The sequence below is a fragment of the Acartia tonsa genome, chromosome 4, assembly GCF_053477335.1.
Source record: "Acartia tonsa isolate MP-2025a chromosome 4, ASM5347733v1, whole genome shotgun sequence".
Taxonomy (NCBI): domain Eukaryota; kingdom Metazoa; phylum Arthropoda; class Copepoda; order Calanoida; family Acartiidae; genus Acartia; species Acartia tonsa.
Window position 1 is genome coordinate 33,621,792 of NC_137263.1, and position 18,760 is coordinate 33,640,551.

Genomic DNA, 18,760 nt, shown 5'->3' on the forward strand with positions numbered 1-18,760 from the left:
ACTCGAGATACAACAACATCCATGGGGGGGGGGGGGTCATAATATGCATAGGGGAAACAAAGGGAAGTGGGTGAATCTTCTGAATAGTTATTATCAGCCACAACATTTAGTACTAGGGTACAGTTACATACATGTACATATTTATTACAAGCACGTGACCCCTGCTAGGCAGCTGCGCTACTTAATATGTCAAGTTGTCTGTCCGTCCGGCTGTCTATGCATTTTGAAACACAGGTCTCATTAATTGCATTTTTAGTAGCGAAGCTACTCTATAATTCACTTTGTCCGTCCGTCCGTCAGTCCGTCCGTCCGTCAGTCCGTCCGTCCGTCAGTCCGTAACGCTATGGGGGAAATGGGATTTACTCAGCTCCTATAAAAGATAGAATGCTGAAATTTTTTGACAACATTCCCATCAATAAGGAGCACAATTAAGTATAAAACATCGATGGCGGTAGGACCGCTTTTTAGCAGGTTTTAGGCTATTTTTGTATTTTTCACATTTTTCTCAATATCTTCTGTGTTTATGATGCGATTTTCAAAATTTTTTCAGTTATAGATATCTAAATTAAATTTTCAGTCCTTTAAAGAAACCAACTATGACGGTCGGACTGCCTTTAAGCAGGTTTTAGGCTATTTTTGTATTTTTCACATTTTTCTCCATATCTTTGGTGTTTATGGTCCGATTTCCAAAATTTTTTTAGTTATAGATATCAAAATTAAATTTCCTGTCCTTTTAAGAAAACAACTATGACGGTCAGACCGTCTTTCAGCAGGTTTTAGGCTATTTTTTTTATTTTTCGCATTTTTCTCCATATCTTTGGTGTCTATGGTACGATTTCCAAAATTTTTTCAGTTATACATATCAAAATTAAATTTCCTGTTGTTTAAAGAAAACAACCATGAGGGTCAGGCTTCCTTTTTGCAGGTTTTTGGCTATTTTTAAATTTTTCCATATCTTTGATGTATATAGTCCAATTTTCCAAATTTTTTAAGTTAAGGATTTAAAAATTAAATTTCCTGTCGTTTTAAGAAAACAAGTATGGCGGTCAGCCTGCTTTTTAGCAGGTTTTTGCTATTTTTATATGTTTTACATATTTCATCATATCTTTGGTGTTTTTGGTCCAATTTTAAAACTTTTTTGGGATATCAGTATCAAAATAATTTTTCCCATTGTTATGAGCATCTTTTATGTTATTTACTTTGATTGTCATCATTATACAAAATAAAACAGGGTTTTGTGTTTATTTTCTCCAATAAATCAATTAATAAATACACTTTAAATCTACTTGTATGTATTACCATTTATGATTTTATTTTTTGTGCTTCGCTACTTATGGATGTTGTCATCCTTGTTATATTTATGTTTAGTTTTAAGTCGTTGTCATACATTAAGATTTTTCTTTTAAAAACTTTTAGAGCATTCAGGGGCGTCCAAGCTTTTTTTTTTGGGGGGGGTAAAAAATTTTAGGGGGGGGGTAATTCGTGTTTGGGGGGGGTAAAATGGCGCGCGAAGCGCGCCGAAATTTTTTTTTACCCCCCCCAAAATTTTTACCCCGGGGGTAAAATTTGATTGGGGGGGGTAATTACCCCCCCTAAAGTCTGTTGGAGGGGGTAAATACTCCCCCCAAATCTGTTGGGGGGGGGTAATTACCCCCCCCAACCCAAACTAATTTAATCTATTAAGTTAATAAGTACTATCCTATAACATAAAGTAGTAAGTAAGGTGTATTTGACTATAGCTTCAGATTTCATTACTTTTAATACTGAGTTCTCCTTTTTAGGAAAGCTTCACATAGATCCCATGATGGTTCCACACTATTCTAGGTCAATCCTTTGAGTGGTTTTAGGCTATTTTTCTCCTCCCTTTTTACCCTTTAGAAAACACGAGTTCTTAGATGCTAAGGGCGCCACTACTATTCAAATATATAGTAGTATCTCATTCTTTAGAACATAAAAATACAATAATTAACTCACTAACCAATGAACCAATATGATTATACTTTAAAGTGAAGCGTCTTATAGGTCCTGGTAAGTTTTATAACTAGTTTTGAGACACCCTGACATCCTCCCAAAAGAAATCGCCTATAAAAATTCTTTTTCATTATTTAATGAAATATTTAATTTAGTTAGGTATCTATTTTATGGAATCTTCAGTGCTTTACAATTACATCATAGATCCCCGGGATGGTTTTAGCCATTATAAAGGCCCAAGCAAATAAAACATGATCAAACTATTAAATTTTTTGTTATCATGGTTAAGAACTGTTTTAACTGGTTGGACTATATTGGGGTATAGTCCCTTTTGTGGCAACGCTCTTTAAGGGGCGTTTCTTCGTTTTTTTTCACACAAGCTTCTCTCCTATTTCTAGCCCCTGCGGGGGGCCAATTGCTTAACCATGTGGGGCAATCACCTAAACCAATATAACCTATCCTAAAATAAACTATCAGTAAAATTTTTTTTAAAGAACATTCAATTTGGGGGGTTAAATACCCCCCCCCCCAAAATTTTTTTTAAAGAACATTTATTTTTGGGGGGATAATTACCCCCCCCAAAATGGTTTGGGGGGGGTAAATACCCCCCCCAAAATCGTTGGGGGTGCCTACGGCACCCCCAGGGAAGGGGTAATTTTTTTTGGGGGGGGTATTGTTCACAAAATTTTGGGGGTGCCAAATGGCCCATTACCCCCCCCCTTGGACGCCTATGAGAGCATTAATCATATATACATCATTGATATTGAAATAGCCAAAGTAATAGGAAGCTTATTATTGAGCCTTTTAAAAAGGGGCTAAATTAAAAAACTCTTTGCCGAAGTGACCCGAATGACGTCATAATAGAATAGTCCATTATTCTATATTTTTTTTAATTTATACTCTTTTTTAAAGGCACTATAAAAAGCTTCAGTAATAGAGGAGAGGGGATAAAGGTCTTTAGAATAATTTTTTGAACTTTTGGACAAAAACATGCTTGATTTATAAAGTCTTTGTATCTCGAAAAACAATTTATTAAAATTTGCAATCAAAATTCAGCAAGAAAATAAATTTATCTCTAAAAAGCAACTTTCTTTGTTAATAATGATCATTTTTAAAGCCCGCAATCTTGTCAAGAATATTAATATGACAACTGGGATAAGCATGTTCAGGCTTAAAAAGAATACTAAGAGAAAACCCAGAAACTACCAATACAGAACAAAAAAGTAAGTGCAGTTTGCCAGATTTTCTGGGGGTTTTTTTATCTGTTTTCGTTATTAAGGAATCCTGACATGGATTAACTTGTGGATTTTTCTTTTCAAATTTCAATACAGCTTTTTAGCTTTATTTGAAAAAGGTCAAATCCTTTAAACTCCCAAAAAATTTATAGGATATGTCCTAATACTTCTTTTCGTAACTGTAGGTCAATTGGTTTTTTTTAAAAGAACAATAAGTATAATTATTTATCTCATCGTGTTATATGAGCATTTTTCCGCGGATAGTAAATAAAAAAGACTAATTCTGGTGTTGTTTGCCACGAGTGGCCGAAGGAAATATTTTACTTTTATTATTCATAGTGTGGCTCAAAGCCGGATCTAATCCAGCGGATATTGACCGGTTTCGTAGACATACTGAGAAAAAAATCTTCTAGTACAGTACATACATACTAAGTTTGTTAGTTTCTACGCTACCACTGAACGCATACTGAATAACCATTCATATACACCACAGTTTTCACCCCTTGTAAAAAAAACGAATATGAACAAAGATAATTTTGAATATACTAGTTTTTTTAAAAAGTCTCTTACATGTAAAATTATCAAAATAAGTATTTTTATTTGATACCTAAGTGAGTATAAATGACCAAAGATATTTTATAAAACTATTAATTTTAAATTTTCAGATTCGGAAATAAGCATATCATTTTATTCATAAGTTGTTGAATTTATTTGCGTTCTTTTTTTCTGGATATTATCGCCCTTGTTTTTTTTTTCAACGCTCCTTTGCATATTTATATTTTGAAGCATATGGTTGAGGGGGTTTGTAAATATAGGATTATTCTTTCATACTATTATGTTCATCTTTTAAAATACTTGAAATATGAAACTGAAACATTAAAAAATGATATTTCATTTAAAGTACTAATATTCAACCATTAATAATTATTAGCAATGCGGTCCGCAAGCTTTCCGTTTGACTAGAGTTTTATTTCCACGGACAAAAACTTTACTATTTCTGTATTAAAATCAACTGTTCTTTTTTAATCTAAACTACAGAAGCTGCAATGTTAATATTAATAATGAGATGAAAAGTTCATTGGAACATATGCTTTTTAGTCATAGATTATTTATCTATACTCCATTTATATACATATGACCTCTATTATAAAATAGGTGCATGTAATGTTTAATATAAGATATAAAAAGAATATGCTTTAATAAAAGAGTTAGGATGTAAGATTGTCTGTATATTTGCCCCTTGAGAACTAGCTAACCAATCCCCCAGGAAGGGAGAGGACATTGGACTGTAAATTTCATTGTCTATTGTCTTTTCCTTTAAGATCCTTGTTATAAGCTAAAAAAATATATCATTAAATCTCATTTTGAAAGACTTGAGCGTATAATAAGTATCTATCGTAAAAACTTTTGTTTAACAAACTTAAGGTTAGATTTCAAAACCACATAAAAAGATATATGGATTTTCAAATAAGGTTTTTTTCTTTAGCTGAACTGATTTACTTTGTAAAGAAATATTATTTTATGTACATTTTATTATAAATTGAGATGAAAAGTCTAATTATTTTATTACCAAATTAGAAATGGTTCCCGCGTTTTTTAACATCTTAAGATTACAGTAGAATTAAGTCTTAGCCAGCTTTTTAATGTATTGTTTTGATATTGTAATGGAATTGCCTTTGAAACCATTGAAGTGAATAATTTCATGCTTTAGTAGCTTGACTATGAAAAATGAAACACAAAGAAATTGAATCATTACCTTTAGTGTTTTTTTATATGAACCTACGCAGGGATGGAGGGGACAGTTAATTACATCAGTACCCATAGTTTTATAACTAACCACGTTTGCTCCAAAAAAAGGAACTTTTCTCGTATAATAATTGGTTGGTACAAAAACAGTAAGTATCAACTTTTCAAACAATAGTTTTTATCTATTATAGGAGTATTTTGTTCAACATTAGTGGGGATGTTTATCTATTTATTGACCATTGTCTTCTCCCTTAAGGTCCCTTAGGCCTCCAGGTTTAGAGACATTGAGATAAATACTATACTGGTCCCCAAGGTTTCTCACTTTCTTTTATTTAAAAACTTTGGAGACTGATATAAAATTCTCGGTTGGTTTTGAAAACTAACAATATTCAAACTATTTCACTAATAATAAATCCACAGAAGGGGATATACAGTGTGTTTTTTTTTATGAGAACTTTTTTGAAAGCAATTTTACCCCACTTATAGTTATCAGAATTTAATGATTAATGGCTTATTTTCTTCGTTTTTTAATGCAATTAATAGAACTTAAAAAAAATATTTCAGTTTTTAATTAAAAAGTACTGTAAAATGTAAAATTCAAAACTTAGGTGTCAACATCTAAAAATGGTTTTATCGCATTTTTCTTATGTTCAAATCTTCTATCTTTTGCTAGAATGGCTGCAAAACGCTTCTGCAAAGTTGAGATATAGAGCTAAAAATTGATACAAATACTATTTGGGACATGTACTAGAATATATAAAAGTTTGCAGGTCATATCTCAATCAGGGAGGGAGTACTGGCTTCCCAAAGTCGACTACTGAAAATCCAATTTTTTTCTTGCAAAGGGTAAAAGATTTGAGCATAAGAAAAATGCGCTAAAACCATTTTGATGTTGTCACCTAAATTTTGAATTTTACATTTTACTGTACTTTTTAATTAAAAACTGAAATATTTTTTTAATGTTCTATTAATTGCATTAAAAAAACGAAGAAAATAAGCCATTAATCATTAAATTCGGATAACTATAGGTGGGGTAAAATTGCTTTCAAAAAAGTTCTCATAAAAAAAACACACTGTATAATGGGATGCATAGACGTCCAATTGTGGGGGTAAAGGGGTGTTTAACCCCTCCCCCCCATCAAAAAATGAAACTACATTCATTAGATTACCCCCAACAAACCGTTTAAACCCATCCTTTTACCCCCTCCAAAATAAAAAGCTTAGACAACCCTGTGGGATTTACACTAATATATCGAAAATGGACTTACCCCTTACATAAAGTATACACAGAATTTGTACGTCAAAAATAAGTCCTTTAAAAAACTCCACTGCTACTCTGTATTCACGTCCCTGTTGCGAGTCTTTAATGGAGTAAAAAAAAATATTATTAATGGTCTACATAAAAATTCTTTGAATTTCTACTTTATCAAAAGAAAGATTTTTTTTCGCATTGTCTCTACAAGTACCAGTTTCCCCTGTCACTTTTTATATTTTTTTCATATTTATTTTTACTCTTTATTATCAATTAAACTTTTATTATATAACTCATGAAATTTTTTATTTTTATTTTTCAAGCTTCGCTTTTCTGGACTAATTAATGCTTATATATGTATTTTTAGAAAAACCAAATTAAAGTAATTTATCAAAAATTTCACAAATATTACTTTTTGACTTAAGAATTTGAATTTACCATGCATTTCAGAAATTTAAGCTATTTAGTTTGTGAATTTACTTTGGTCAGTGAACATCAATACATTTTAAATAGAAATGAAAATATTTTTTTTATGAATTTCATGAGGTAATTTGCACTTTACTTAACACTGAAAAAAAACTTTAAATGGCTATTTTAAGACTAATTAAAGAACAAATAGTTCTATTCTGGCTGTAAAATTACATTTCTCACTATAAATTTCAATAATTAAAACAAATATAAAATTTAATGCTTTTTTTTTATTTTGGCAGCTTTAATATAACAGCGGTCTGTATTTTCATGGAATATAGCAAATTGTCATACAATGGTTTTAGGCTATTATTTGAGGGCTTAGGATACTTTGATATTTAATCTTACATTATTGAAAGGGAAATAAGGAAGTCAAGTATCTTTTGAAATTATTTCAAGCGATTTCTTTGATTTAGTAGCATTTACTCTAAATTTGTTTGTGTTTTCTATTTTCTTGGCATCTTGATCTCTTAATATTTCGCTGTTTGTAATCCTTATTTTTTTTTAATATGGCATTGTTGCTGCGCTACTTAAAAAAATATTATCCATGTTTTTTAATGATATGCTATTTGTGTATTTTTTTATTTAAATAAAGGTCTAATTATCCTTCTTTATTAGAGTTTGACATATAAAACTGAATAAAAACATATAATTATGTAATTAAATTAAGTTACACAAAAAAGCCATTTTATTAAAAATTTCACCACAAAATGATTTGGTTTTTCAAATCAAACAATTTGGCATTTGGAAAATTATTATTCATTACTTTATCTAGTTGAATATTGATTAAAAAGCACAATTAAACAAAATTAGTTTTAACCTTTATTAGGTGATTAAAGGGATTGAAAGTAAAAAAAAGCAAAATTATAGGGATTAGGGTAAGTTATTATATTGGAGCTGTCTTACTTTAAAAATAATAACGGCCACCAGTAAAATTATCCAAAACTGTTCATATTCGCTGAAATTTGTAACTTTATCTGTATAGCGGTTTCCAGATCTTAATGGAAACATCTAATAAAATTAGCTTAGCATGAAAAAATAACCAATCAAGCATCTTTTTGTCAAAATACGAGCATATTATTACAGTCCAATGTCCCCTCTCTCCCTTATATGTGCTTCAAAACAGAACCTCTATGTCTGTATTCATTGACCCCCCTGCCTATAACTGTTTAACAAATATGTATATAATTGACTTTACAGTATTCAAAAAAGGTTGTTAGTGGATTCTAAAAGAAACCAATACACATGATATTGTTAGGGCAGCCACTCTACAATCCATGTGATACTTTGGTATATGGTTTGTAGGTCTTAGCAAAAATTATGTAATGTTGCGAAATAACTCAAATACAGGATTCTGTTTGAGGACATATAAAATTTTTAAAATATAATTATTTATAGAGTTGCCTCGCTCATTAATCAAAACATCTCATAAATAGGATAATGAAATCATAAAAAAATTTGTTGTCATAAAAAGTTTTACAATACACACGTTTTAAATAAACCTGCAAACTTTCTGGTAATAATTATAGAGGTGCTACGCTTTCTAAATCGTGCCTGACTATAAATATTTATCCCCCACAAACGAACACAGTGCTTCTTGTTATTGTATTTTCAAAACAAAACAAACCCTTGGTAGTTATGTTGGTAATGGGCTTTTCAACTAATTACATCAATATTGGTTGGGATATTTCATTTATACTGAAAAAAATGTTTGTTTGTTTTCAGGCATTTTATTTCAAATTTTAAGCTAGTTTACAAGAAAGATATTGCCATTTTGTGGCGTATTAATGAATGAACGGATATGGCTCAAGTATAGAGAGGGTTTGCTAAAAAAATAAGATAAAATACTTTTTAGAGTATTTGTATGTACATATGTGTATATAGTTAAGAATCGTGATGTAAGTATGAGTGAAAGGAAACGGTATCCTAACCCAAGCTTCCCATATCATATGTATAATACATGTACATAAAAATATTATATGCATTCATATAATTAGGATATGTCCGCTAGTAAGCTTATAACTTTGTGTCCATTAGTCATAAGAATCACCAAAATAAAGGTAAAATTCAGTTTAAAAAAGCTGAAATTTATACCTTCTAATGAAGACTGTTGAGCTGCTAGTAATAGCAGTAGCTGTAATAGATTTCATAACAAACAGACAGACATAATTTTTATTGTATTTATAGAAAATTGTTTTCTTTTAGGTAAGTTTCGTATTGGTACTGATGAACAATAATGGAAAGACTAGGCCGTTCATTAAAAAACAGCAACTGAAATAAAAATTGGGAGGGGGATGTGGGCGTATATTTTGTCTCCTCAGGGATGCAGCTAAAATTAGTTACCCTTTATATCCGATTGAGTTGCTGCATAGCAAGTAGCGCATAAGCTCGTTGTCGGAAAGGAGATCCGTACATATAACTACCCAATGCTGCGTTATAACAAAAGACGTTAAAAATTGTTCCTATTGCTACTTTGTCAGGTGCTCGGAGAACCTGGCCAAAAACACTTCTTGCACAGTTAGGACTTCAGCAAAGTTCGTGAAATCAAAGGGTTTGTTATCTGAAGGGTTGTTGTCCATATATGTATGTACTCATGTACATCATTAAAGAAGATACACTAAAATAAGATCTCGTTTTGTATATTGTCCCCTACATAATATCCTAGGCTATATACGAAGATGGGTAATGGATGATTAGGAAATATTCTCTTAGAAAAAAAACTACCTTCATTATTTTCTTCAAAAATGTTGTTATATTGTTATTGCTAAACTATTTATAAATATAATAATGTAAATTTACCACAATGCTGGTTTGAATAATGACTTAGATGACATTAATTTGCATATTTGGTATAAAATCCATCAAACAAAATTAAAGTTTAACCTTATTCTACTGGAATATGATGAATATATCCATGCATCATCTATATTGTACCTACTGCTGCGTACGTAATTGGACCATTGTCAAAATTTAGAACTTAAAAATGCATATGAATATATTAAAATATTTGAATAATAACATGGTCTATAAACAGAGTATTTTCTAATACATTTTAAAACGTTACTTTTTAGGTCTTTTGCACTAATTGCTTTGTCTATAGCCAAAATTGCTGTAGACAAAAAAATCAACAGACAATTAGCAGGCTTCCCTGAAAAACGAAATCGATTGGTACACCAGCTTTTTTCAAATGCAGTACAGCCTCGTTCGAGCAACAAAAGCAAAAACGGTCGTCTTGATAAGTAAGCTTACAAGATATATCGGCTAATTAGGCCGAGCCCTAAAACATAAGACGAATAGACAGGCGGACATTTTATCATTATGTGTTTGTATGTTGTTGTTTTCCATTAAATTAAATCTTGTATGTTTGCAGGGATCTTTAGGGATAAGACAATGGACGATAAATTGATATGCATCCCCAATAATAACGGACAAAATATTCCTCCTATATATTAAGATTATTGCTGGAAAAGTTTGGACAATGCTAGTTTTAACCCACCAATAAAAATCTAATAAAAGTACCCAAAGTTTTAAAGCAACGAATATGAGAACGTGTTTATAAAACGTTGGGTACTAGTAAAATAAACTTAACAATGTCCCCTCCATCCTGAATGTAGAGTCTATTTAAGGAATTGGCTAATTAAGGAATAGATTTGTTCATTGCATAATTTATGTCATGTAAATCTGTTTTGCTTCTAAATTTTTTTTTTTTTTTAATGTTGCTTATAATAGCAAAGCATTTACATAGTTATAGCAGTTTGTACTAATATCTAATTGTTTTTTTAATCAAATATTTGCCTCAATACTTATACAATTTAATTTTTATTACGAAAATGCTTAAATGTAAAGAAACTGTAACTAGAGTTAATCATTTCTTAACGATAAAAAAGGTTCTTATGTTTAATTTTTTTTTACAGTATATTCTTTATAGAAAAATCTTATTTCTTCATATCCTTATACTAAAGTAACAGCATGTGTGTCTGTGTTTTTGTGTGTTTGTCTGTACCGAAGGATCTCGCTAACTGCTGAACCGATCAGGTTCTCCTTAACAGGGTAGCTTCTCATAGGTCCCGGAAAGGTTTATAGCTATTTTCTTGGGGGGTGGGACAAACCCACCCCCCCCCTAAAAAATGAAAAATCCACCCCTCAAAATTTTGTTTAAAACTAAAATTAAAAACGAGGGGGGGGGGCACGGCACCCTCCCCCCCCCCCCAAAAAAAAAATCTAAAATAAAAAATTGGGTTATCAAATTCGACTCCCCCCTCCTCAAGTGCCCCTAGAGACCTCTAGGGGGCGTAGCCGCTAGTACATTAAAAAGTAATATGATTCAAGGGATAAAACTTTTTATCGTTTTAAGTTGTAATAAGTTTGAAATAGTAAATATTTTTTACCGTGTAACATTAATTATGCCTTTATTGATTACTTTAACCTTGACCCAGATAGGTAGATAAATATATCTTGTTTAGACCTATAATTACATTTGGTAGAACAAAAATAATTAGTTCAAAACAGTAATCACAGGGCCTATTATGTTAAATTAGAATAATATTAGGTTTTAGAGTTACTGTATAAAAAGCTGAAATTTCGTAACCCTCACAAGGAAAGCATTTCATTCATAATTCAATTTGTCTGTTGGTCCGTCTGTAATTCTATGTAGGACTTTAGAAAGCAATGTTATTTACTTATCAGATCAATAATAGACACATAAAATTTATATTATAAACACTCGCTCTTTAATTTTTTTTTATTTAACAAATTAAAATTGCTTAAAATTGGGATGTTAAGGAATTAATTGATTTTGTTAACAAAATGCTTCAAGCGTAATATTCGTTACCCTAAGGCCATAATGTCTTAAATAAGCCATTTACTATAAATTCGAAGCTTTTCTATAAAAAGTACTATAAATGAATGAAGGTTTTAATGCCGCATAGGAAAGTATCAAACTTACAATTTCAAATTTGATTTCAGAAAGACAAAATAAAATAAGACTTTATTACTTTCAAGGCTTGATTGTAGTATATTTTTATGATGCGTAATTTACTTCATCTCCCGGGACCTTAATGTTATTTTTTGTTTGGGGGGGGGGGGGGTGGTGTCATTTTTTATTTTGAGAGGGTGGTGTTAACCTAAATCAAAATAGTAATAAACCTTCCCAGGAACTATTACACTACACTCATTATGTCGGTTAAACAGTTATCGAGATCCTTCGTTACAGACAAAAAAAGCTAACTTCTTTATTTAACAGGATTATTTTTGTATCCCAACTATATGGATTCTGTCATCCTTGTTCTTTCATCCCCAAATACCGTATCTTCGTTATATGCTAAATATGTATTTGGTTAATTAAATATTTATCATATTCAAACATTGAATAGAATATTTTACAATATTTTTAATAAATTAAATCTCAAGTAACTGTAAAAGTTTAGAAATTATAAAAGATTATGAATGGTTTTTTAAAATCAAGGGATCTTTAGGGATAGACAATGTATGATAGATTGTTGTACATCACGAATAATAACAAACAAAGTCATCTCTTCAGTTGGTTAAAATTATTGGTAAAAAAGTAAGAACACTGATATGCAAACCAACTAATCAAGATTAAATAAAAGTATCGAAAGAGTGAGAGAAGGTGCTCTTAAAACTTAAAGTTCAAAGTCCCTCCCCCCTCCTCATGATAAAATTTTAACAGATTGTAGGGGGTCATAATAATTATAGTGTGTGAACAGTAAAAAATGTTTTAAATTCTTGCAAAGAGCTAATTTACTAAATGTTTATGTTGACATGAAATAGTAGAAAATCTTTATCTTTATCATATAACAATCGATGTATTATTACTTGGATGTTACACCAGATTTTTATGTACTCTGATAAAGTAATGCTCGCTGGCTAAAAACACGATATCCCCTTTCACCTTCTTTACTCAATTCCCTCCTCTCCTACTGGATTAACAAACTGACCAAAAAATGGAACAGAAGGATGAATTGACGATAAATTTAATTTTATTTGTCAATATATCCATATTTATCCTATATCTATTTATATAACTATATTCTAATAATAACTCTATTATAACATGGAAATAGGGTTATATTTATGCACTAACAACTTAAAGTTTGACATGGATAGATGCACAAAATGTAGACATAATGTGAACAAAATAATTAATATATGTTTTTAATGAAACAACATCCTGTCTAACTCTGCACAATGATGCACGTGTCACTGCCATTTTTACAACCACCAGAAATACATCTAGATGTTTTTTTGTCATAATTAATAAATTCTTGCCAAAAATCATTGTATAAAAGTAACAGGATGTCTTTACAGTGTAGCTTCTCCTGGCAAGGTTTATAAATATTTTGGAAGAGTGTACTGTCATTTATACATCCATTAATTTAAAAGTTTGTTTGTGATTTATATGTGATATGAGTAAAATCCACTGAAGAGTTTATCTTCCATTCACCCATCCCTCCCTGACTGTTTATAATTGCACTTTTATATATTATATAAGGACAATGGGTTGATCAAAATTAGTTACAGTTACCATGTTACAACACTCAAAAAGAAAGAAAGAGAAAGAGTTGGGACTGGGTTATAACAATATAAGGAGTAAAATTCCATAAATCATCAGTGAACTAATTCCCACCTCTCCCCCTATTAGCTGATGTCACAAAGGCAATATAATAACCCCATGTTTATAATATGCCAGCATAAGAACTTTTAATTCGACCAATATAGTCGAAAACAATACATTAAATTAGTTAGGTTAATAAAAACTCATGATAGTCCCGCAGGGATCTGGCACCATAGGATCAAAATCCCTACAAGGAGAATAAGCTTTTAGGATAAAAAAAACTAAGTAGAGGGGTGGTTTGGTTGGTTGCTCCCATTGAAATAAAAGTGATTTTACTCAGCCCAAAGAGCAAAAAAGGGTGTTTGTAGTTATAATTTGAGAAGGTGTAAAGTGTAAACAAGGATAAGACATTGCTAAAAACGCAGCTTCAGCCGCTAAAAATATATAATATAAAGCTGTTACTAATACTTCACTGGACAGAAGGAAAAGAAGATCTAAGTAAACTAATATGTTTTGAAAAATGTAAAAGGAAAAAAAATACTCTAAAAGCAATTTGTTTCTTTTCTTAATAAATTTTACTAGCGGCTATGCCTCTAGCATCTAGGGGCTTTGTATTCGAAGGGGCAGAAAAGGGCTCGAAAAATAGCTCACCATCCAAAGACTTAAATTAAACACAAAATTGCCTAAAACTATTACAGGATATACATATGTGAAGCTTACCTAAAATAGAGAACCCAATCAGTTTAGTAGTTAATGAGATCTTAAGCTTCAGAAATCACCCTTACTACTTTTTATAATAGGATGATTAAATTTCCAAAACTCTTTCTCTTATATTCTTAAATTATGATATTTAGAAGATGCTTCGCATTTTAAAATTAAAATAAATAAAAAGAGAGAAAAGAATACCAAGGGTTAAAGAGAGACACAAATAGATAGATAAAGAAAGGAAAAGAGAGAGAGAGGAGAGAGAGAGAGAATTATAAGACAATGAAAGAGAATCCATGAGCAGTAAAAATTATTGGTGTCACAAAAGTTCAACTTTTCAACATAAAAATAGTTTGTAACTGTTTGTAAGGTTTTTAGTAGCGTAGCTACTCTAGAACTTACTTTGGCCGTTCGTTATTCTGACTTGAAGTAAAAATATGATGTACTCTGCTATATTATTAGAAATAGAGGGCTAAATTTTATGAAAGTGGTTTCTACTCTAAATTTTATCTGATCCGTTGGTCTGTCTGTATGTCTCAGCTGTTATTAAAGACTAACTGTTCAAATTTTGTAAGAAGATTTCCATGACCACCAAGAGTCCAGTCTGCATCTTACTTTGTTCGCTTGTCTGTCCATTATACTCTGATAGGGATGGATATTCAGAGAAAAAATTTGCTGTTAAATAAAAATTTTGTGTTAAGTTTTGGGCTGTTTATTACACTAGTCCCCAAAGTTTTATAATAACGTTTTCTTATTCGTTGGTTTAACAATTTTGGGGAATTTATTGAATTTTTATTGGTTGCTTCATTAGGTTGAGTGCTCAAACGTTTCAACCACTAATTGTAATCTACAGAAGGGTAGATACATAAATTTATCGGTCATGGTCTTATCCCTTTAATTTCATGTTTTTGCTGGTCGAGATTTTTGTCTACTCTTTTTACATTTAATGTCTATTAGCTTCACTATTTATGTTTGTTGTCATCCTTGTTGTAAATTTATGTGTGTGTGGTAGAAGATGTTAAGCTCAAAGTGAATGCCAGCTGTACATGTTTTTTGTCTTAAATTATTCTATAAATCATTTTTAAGTAAAGCTTTTCCTTAGTCCTAATTTGTACGTCTACGGCAAGGGCATTTTAGAAAGATGTGAATGAAAATAAGCATTTTTTATCTAAGACCTCGGAATGCAAATATTACTTTTGATCTTTAAACGGCTAAAGCTGGCTATTTTTAATTTTATTGTATCTTCCTAAAGGACAGACTAGTGGCTCAGTATCTTATACATATGCCTCCTTAATTCAATTCCCCTAAAATATGCGGATTGTTTTTAATCTTAATAATTTGCCACGCCTTTTTGTATACTGTCATATTCGCTTTTCAATTATCTCCTTTAATAGATTTCAGGGTGTTTTTGATATTGTTGAAAAAAATGCTCTATAATGTGTTATTTTAAGTTATCTTATGCAAAAAGTGATAAAATTATTTAAAAACAAAACATAATTTATTACACATTCATGAAGTTACTATTATGCACTTTTTTCCATATTTTTTTCTTAATAATCCTACTTTCCAATTCGATATGCTTCATTTCAGAGTAATTTTACTCTATATATTATCATACCTATATGCATTTTTATAGCCTAACATTTTTATGATGCATTCTCTCATATTCTTTTTAGAATTATCAATTTTAAAGGGTTTGATTAATTGTAGAGGATTTGCGGTTAAATCTTAAACAAGGTTCCCAAACAAAATATTGTTTTTAAAATAGGTTTTTTTTTAATTTCAAAAGGTTTGATTTTGTTATCTTTTTAGATGTAAGACGTCTACAGGAATGTAGAGTGAAGATTACATTTTAGAAGCTAACCCATTCAAGTGTGCCCCCCCCCCCCCTCTTAAAAAAGATTTATTTTTGCCCTTCTATCTCATAAATTGCTAGTCCCTTCGAATTAAGTAAATAGTTTGATATGTTCTTGAAAGTATTCATCTAAGTTTAGGTAAAAAGCCAGAAAATCCATTTTAAAAATTACAAATAAAAACAACTTACAATTTTCTAAGTTTTGAAATCCATGATTTCGGTTTTTTGTTGGTGGGGGGTAAACCAAAGTTCTTTTTAATCAGCAAAACATAGTTTTATGTGTGTGTGAAGTAAATAAGCTAGTTTAGCCTGGTTAGTAGATTACTAAGTTTTTAAACTGGATCATTTAGTAAACCCCCAACCTTCCTAAAAAAAGAATACTAAATTTTGGACCCTGCTGAAAACTCTTATCATTCAACTTTTATTGAAACTAACCCAAACAATTAAAACACAATTGAAAAAAAATGAGAATTGGGGGAGCTAGGACGTCCAAGCTTCAAAGTTTGAGGGGGGTAAAATTCACTTAGTCTTTATATGTGCTTATTTTTGGAATAATGGATTTTGTAGTCTGGTTTTGTTCTGTAATCAAACACAACATAATATAAATTAAAAATGATTTATAATGTATAGGATCAGTATTTAGTAAAACATAAAAAGTTATCTTGATTTTCTATACAAAAATGCTAAAAATATTAATACAAGTCAAACTTCTTTTAAAAAGTAAAACAGTGGTATTTAACTGCCCTTTTATATGTTAAAACTTTTGAGCATTTCAATGTTGAAAATGTCAAAATTATTCAAATTCAATTATAAAAATTAGGATTTTTTTATGCAAAATTCTTCTTTAAAAAGGCCATGTATGTATGCATTTATATGTGGAGTTACTCTAAAGTTAGGTCAGGATACGTCAGTCCATCGATTTTAAATGTATTTCTTTTTGATGAATGAATATTCAACAACTTCAAATATAACCAACAATAAAAGTAAGATTTTTATAATTTATTTGTTTTTAGCATTAGCATTTTGTAGCTGCGCTACTTAAGGGCATAATTATCCTTGTAAAACTATATTATATTACAAGATTATGTCTGTCTGATGGATTTTAAGGTGTATGCTGACTATTCTCATGAATATTTACATTTTATGTTAATGAGACCATCTACAAATTTGACTTTTTCTATGCACTGCAGAAAAATTATTCCATTAATGAAACTTGAATTCGAATTTTGTTTCGCCTTTTGATGGACTGAATGAATTTATTCAATATTTTGAGGGTGCGTATCACCAAAGAACTCACTTTTTCACGCGTTTTTGCGTGCAGCGCCCTCCCTTTCCATTATCTTATCTTAGCTAATCCATATGTAAATTTAGCTTGCAAATATAGACCTTATTCGTTGGTTAGTTCATTCATCCAGTAGGCGGGCATGGGCTGGGGTAAAGGAATCGTTATTTCAGATAGCTGCTAACCTAAAAATCTGGTGCAAGATCCAATTAAAAATAAATCGATTTTAATAATACTCAATAAAATCCTGGACAGTTCAATGTACTACATTTTAAAGTTTATAGAATAATTTTAAATAAAAATTTTATATCTGGAACATTTTTTTACAGTGTATACATACATGAAACATAACCCTAATTAGTTTAACCTTTTTTGGAATATAATTATTGACTTTTAAAAATTGGGTTTACCAATTTTCAGAAAATTATACATCAAAATTATATATCAAAATCAGTGTTTAAATTTTATTTTTTTTAATCATTTTGTTTAGTAAAATAGTTTGTTTAATATTTGCCCTTAGTAAGTCAGTGTAATAATTTAGAGAATTATAGTTTATTTAAGCTAAATATTAACTACTTCTCCTTTTTATTGTTTGAGAACTATTGTAATAAGGAGGAAGGGGAGATTGTACTGTAAATAACACCGGTCTACAAGTTCTCCCATTATTTGTCTTCAAATCTGTCACAACTTTTATTAAATCTTGATAAGTAGGTTCAAACTAGTAGTGTCAAACATTTGTCACTAATAAACAGAATCTACAGAAAGGGTAATTTTGTCTTTAATAATTTAATGTTTACACCAATATACCGTCTATGGTCCTTTCAGATCTCTGAGAAGAATAGTTATAATTGCAGAATATATTTCGTAAATAAATAAATCATGTATGGAAAAAATAAAAGACAAAAATCAATTTCTAGCCGCTTAATGTTACTGTATACAATTAAAACTCCTAACCATGTAATTTGAATAAATATCTCACCAAAACCAAATTCAACTTATTAATATTATTCAACTTTATCTAACATTAACGGGAGTTATAAAACACATTAGAAATAAAAAAATATGAATGACCATTTATTAAATGGATCGAGTAAAAAAGTAATAAAATCGTTATTTACTTACAAACTTTGATAACTTTTTAATAGGGATTACATTATTTCACCTAGGATTTTAAATGAACTGTTGTAGTAATTTTTTTCGTAGCGAAGCTTCTAAATAACTTACATTTTCCTTTTGTTTTTTCGTCCATCTGTTTATCAAACTTCACTGCTATATGGGAAACGTTGTATTTATTATGGTTTTTTAGACTTTGCTACTTATTGATGTTATCTTCGTTGTTTTATTTATCGAACAAATTGCTATTTAATATGTAACTTAACAAGAAGAAAGAATTTTTGGGAAAAAAAGAATAGGACTGAGGGGATATTTGTGATTCACTTGTAAAGATAAGTAATATTCCACTCAAGATTTATTGCATTATTGCAGTGAAAAGGTTTAACATTTGAATCAGATTGGACTAAAAGGATGGAAATTGATTCTTTAGATAAATTTTATCAGAACTTGACAGCCGCAAATTTTAAGGTGGCCTGAATTCAAGAATGATGGGAAAAAAGTTTTTAGCCGACAGTTTAGGCAGCGGCAGTGCAAATTAGACGGACTGCGAATTGTGTAA

At 30.3% G+C, this 18,760-nt stretch overlaps 1 protein-coding gene across 2 annotated transcripts in view; it reads left to right on the forward strand.

Moving 5' to 3' along the window:
- Positions 1-18,760, forward strand: part of LOC145316884 (uncharacterized) — an 80,884-nt gene that overhangs the window by 11,886 nt on the left and 50,238 nt on the right. The window contains exon 1 of one of the 2 annotated variants that reach the window (XM_080157688.1): positions 6,674-6,750. The exons of the other annotated variant lie outside the window; for it this stretch is intronic. The gene's annotated coding sequence lies outside the window, so the exon portion shown is untranslated. Of the gene's footprint in view, positions 1-6,673; positions 6,751-18,760 lie in introns of those variants that run through there. 2 annotated transcript variants of the gene reach the window in all.